Source organism: Macrobrachium rosenbergii, chromosome 40, assembly GCF_040412425.1.
Source record: "Macrobrachium rosenbergii isolate ZJJX-2024 chromosome 40, ASM4041242v1, whole genome shotgun sequence".
Taxonomy (NCBI): domain Eukaryota; kingdom Metazoa; phylum Arthropoda; class Malacostraca; order Decapoda; family Palaemonidae; genus Macrobrachium; species Macrobrachium rosenbergii.
This window is the reverse complement of record NC_089780.1, coordinates 20565166-20570165: the sequence shown is the minus strand read 5'-3', so window position 1 is coordinate 20570165 and position 5000 is coordinate 20565166. Positions and strand designations below refer to the sequence as shown.

General features: G+C 32.7%; 1 long non-coding RNA gene across 4 annotated transcripts in view; it reads right to left on the bottom strand.

Annotated features, from left to right (window-relative positions):
- LOC136826221 (uncharacterized) overlaps positions 1–5000 on the bottom strand; it is a 516569-nt gene that overhangs the window by 75207 nt on the left and 436362 nt on the right. The gene's annotated exons all lie outside the window — the stretch shown is intronic.

The following is a 5000-nucleotide window of genomic DNA, read 5'->3' as shown; positions in this document are numbered from 1 at the left end:
GCTTAAACGAAAATCCCATTCAAAATTCAAAATTCTGGAGAATTTACTCTCAAATGGTGCACTGTATTCATTATTTAATGTTCTTTGAAGCGTCCCTTCGACCCCAATATGCAAACCTTTTCATTCATTTCATATTATCTTTCTTCCGTCTTACTTCCACCCGCCTAGAAACAATTACCTCAACACTATTCTTAGTGTTGTTTGACTTCATAAGTCCCAGCGCTTAGGCCTTTGGCCTAAATTCTATAGTCTATTTCCAATGTGTATCTGTGGCTTCTGAGGTAGAGGTGAAGCTATTTGGATGATGCTTTCTTTTTTCAAGTTCTTCGTTGGGAGGGTGGGTTTCGTTCTCAGCTAGCACTCTGCTGGCCGCGAGTTTGAATCTCCGACCGGCCAATGAAGAATAAGAGGAATTTATTTCTGGTGACAGAAATTCATTCCTCGCTATAATGTGGTTCGGATTCCACAGTAAGCTGTAGGTCCCGTTGCTAGGTAACAATTGGTTATTAGCCACGTAAAATAAATCTAATCCTTCGGGCCAGCCCTAGGAGAGCTGTTAATCAGCTCAGTGGTCTGGTTAAACTAAAATATACTTAACTTTCTCTTTTCAGCATTGCTGGCCTGCCCCAACTCAAAGTTGATGGCCCATGCCTGTTTATGGACTGATGCCACTATACTCACCATAAATAATGAACAAGACAAGATGGGCTCCGATCTTGGTGAGTACAGCTATTTTTTGCCATTATTCATTTTTCCAATGCCTTCTCATCCATTGATGATTATTTTCTGTGTATTAATCGTACCGACTGATGCGACTACTCTATATAAATATTAAACAAGACAAGAAACTCTCCGACTTTGGTGAGTATAGCTATTTTGTATCTATTACCCATACTTTCAATGACTTTTCATCCATTAGTGATTATTTTCTATTCAATAAACACCATTACCTTCGTCGCTAATCATTTTTCACTAGTTGTTAGTGTTATTATATTTCATTTTCATTAATGCTTATTAACAATGTGTGATAATATAATTTCTTTGTAGTTTCTCTATATTTTTGCGTTAATATTCATTACCTTCATTAACCAGTACTCTTAATATATTGTATGGTTAATAACGTTGTGTGACTATCGATTTATTGGAATTTTTTTGCATTAATCATCATTATCATTACTCATCCATCTCGGGTTTACCAAGATTATTGTAAAACAACCTCCATGACGTGTCATTTGAAGTTTATCGATTCTTATTAACCCTGCGAGCCCAAATTTTAGTATTTTTTTTTTAAAGGGAAATTTTTTTGAAGGGTTTGGAGCGCTTTTTTTTTTTTTATTAAGAAGTATTTTTGAAAAGGAAATTTTTTGAGGGTTTGGAGAGCTTTTTTTTATTAGGAAATTTTTTTAAAGGAAATTTATTTTTGGAGGGTTTGGAGCGCAGTTTTTATTTATTAAGAAATTTTTTTGAAAAGGAAATTTTTTTGGAGGGTTTGGAGCGCTTTTTTTTATTTAAGAAATTTTTTTGAAACGGAAAATTTTTTGTAAGGTTTGGAGCACTTTTTTTTTATTAGGAAATTTTCTTGGTCGGGTTTGGAGCGCTTTTTTTTTTTTTTGTAGGAAATTTTGTTGAAAAGGAAATTTTTTTGGGGGGGAGGGTTTGGAGCGCTTGTTTTATTAGGAAATTTTTCTAAAAAGGACTTTTTTTTTTTGGAGGGTTTTGGAGCGCTTTTTTTTTTTATTAGGAAATTTTTTCGAAAAGGAAAAAATTCTTGGAGGGACTGGAGCGCTTATTATTATTATTATTATTATTATTATTATTATTATTATTATTATTATTATTATTATTATTATTATTATTATTATTATTATTACCATATAATATTGTAAAACAAAATGAGGCAATGATGCCGACAACATCTTGGGGGTTTTATACCTTAGAAACATGATAAAACGCTTTCCATCGTAGATGTTATGTAGGCAAAATACACATGGAACTGACTTCAATTTAAAACATAAATGAGAGGTCGTAGCATAGAAAATAACTACGTTATGGCGATCTGAAAGTCGTTGATTACCAATAGCGATTTGCATTTTTTTTTTAAATGGCGCATAGCATGTTTCCCGACACTGATAGATTCAATCGGAACGACAATAAAATGGCATATACAGTATGTAGGAAGGAAAATTCTCGAGTAACGGAATGTATAAGAAAGGGAATAGGGGAAATAAGCCAGACGAAGATAAAACGAGGAAAGGGAATGTGTGAAAAAAGAAACTAATAAATGTAAATACCGAAGATGATAATTTTTAAAAGGAAAAGAGTATCGGGTTTAGAAAGTGAATTCATGATTTCACTGCAGCTACACCTTTGTAGTCAATTTTGTCTAATAATTTACGTATTCAGCATTTTCTTTAAGTTTTTCTTAATTTTGTATATTATTCTCTTTATATGACCGTTTTATATCTAAATTTATCATAAAATTTCCACTTTTACTCCCGCTTATATACTTTCCTTATTTTCAAAGGATAACTTTTTTTCTCAACTTATCGAACTTTTTCGGATCATTCTTTTTCTAGAACTTTTCCTTAAGCTTCCGTCTAAAGTCTTTCTTCTTCTGTATACATTCCATTTTCTCTAGTGAAAAAACACAGCCTCGCTTTTTTTTTTTTAATAGGAAATCTTATTTTTCTCTCTAATTTATTTTTTTGACATACTATTTATTCACTAAACTTACAAGTCATCTTATAAATTTGTTCATGGTGTAGGTCAATCTTATTTCTGAAGATGTACGTTTTAATCTCATATTTTACTAGTGGGTTTAGCGTTCATTTAATGAAAGGCAGAGTTAAATCGTTCTGAAGGTATTTTGCCGTGAAAAATTTTTTTTTTTTTTGTAGGCGATTTCCAAATGGATAAAAGTCCACGTAGGCTAATTTTCCCTATAAGGAAAAGAAAAAAAAATCATTTATGGAGTATCCCAATAGTAAATGTACCCTTTTGTGCTTAGAATCAAGAGAAAAAATAACATAACAATGTAACGTCGCGCATAACGAAAACTATAACAAATGAAATGTTTAAAAATTAGATAAAATAATCGGCATTTATATGAATCACTTATAAATTACTACGTAAGTGAATGAACCTTTTCTACAAAATTGACCTCCGACATAAACGAAGAAAACGGAAGCGAATAAAGTCTGTGTGAAAATGCCGTGAGATAAATGACGTACATGGGTTACTTTTAAATTAATATATAATTGTATAAAACCTTTCTACAAAACTGACCTCAAATATGCACGCAGAAAACGGTAGCAACTAAAATCTACTTGGAAAAAAATAAAATAAAATAAACGACTTATTTATGAATCACTTTTCAATGAATGCATAGAAAAATAACCCAGTCTACAAACCATGCCCCCAAAAATTGACCCTCCAGTCAAATCACAACGATCCATCATCATCCTTCCAGTCCGAGAAAGATAAAGTCAAAAGCCCCACCCTCCCCCTTTCCTCTCATCTGCTACCCACCCCGCCCCCCCCCCCCCTCCAACACATCCACCCACACGCCAAGACAATCCACACCAGGAATCGAGTGATATTTTAGACAATTGGTGGAAACCCGTTCGTGTTCTGCTCTCATTAATATGTATGATCTGCAGATGGCCGCCGTGTCCGCGATACGGCTGGAATATTCCAGAATTCTCTGGGAAGCTAGTCGTCGCTTAGTCTTGCTGGGGTTAAAGGTATATATGGTTTAAAAACTGGGACACCTATGGCTGAGGAATATGTATGTATGTATGTATGTATGTATGTATGTATATACGTACACACACACACACACACACACACACACACATATATATATATATATATATATATATATATATATATATATATATATATATATATATATATTAAATCTGAATATTATCACAAAACAATTCCAAGCACGTCCGTTTAAGAAATATTATTCCCGCTATTTAATAAGATTATAATCATTTATGATCCAAATACCATAATAGCATGGCAAACGAATAAATTAAAATATAAAGCGAATTTATACAGAAATGTAACGAAACCGATAACAATTTTAGGGCTACAAACACCTGTACATAATATTCCAGTATTACTGACTATAAAATGTTGAGTAAAAAAATATATAGAATAAAAGTATCGTATTTAAGTTTTTGTTAATTTATACAATCCGGGATATCACGAAACTCATTAAACCACAAGTAAAAGTTAGGTATTTCAGTTCCCCTCATTTACGTGACAATACAGCCACATTTACTGTTATTTACCTGAGAATCCTTTTTAGTTCAATTTTCATAATCCATTTTAAGCCCCGGCATTAATTCGGCTTTGGATGGTTTAACTTCGAGCAGTGAAATATAGGCAACTGGCCAAACGTTGCAAAGCCTAAGTCTTTTATATTCTCGTAATTTATTTCATTACTTTTCGTTATTTCACCGAAAAGGTAGATTCGCTTGAAAGATAATTTATTGTCTATTTTTTTTACTTATTTTTTCTATGCATTTGTTTCTTAACCTCGCTAATCTTGACCACGAAACAAAGCAATGATCTTCGAAATTCAACACTAAGCACAAATGGAAAAAATTCTTAATTAATAATGTAGATAAATGATATTACAATTGACTGCTACAAAATAGAGAGCCAAAATGGGGGGAAGAGGTAACCACAAAGAATTCCTCGTAAATATTTTCGAAATCCAGAAATACCATCTGTGATATTTATTGGGTCCTAAATCAGACAAATATAAATTTGCTCCTGGTAGCCTCCAGCAAGGTGCTTAAAACTCTCCAACTAACTCTCCATTTTCCAGCCATTTTTCGAAATTAAATTTTATATTTTTCGAAAGTTCTAGGTCCCCCGTGGCAAGGAAATAATATGAATCTGGTTCATAGAAGCTGGAAATTTTAATTTCTTTTACCTTTAATATTGGAAGCCAGGCTTCTTTATCTTCAGGTGTGTGTGTGTGT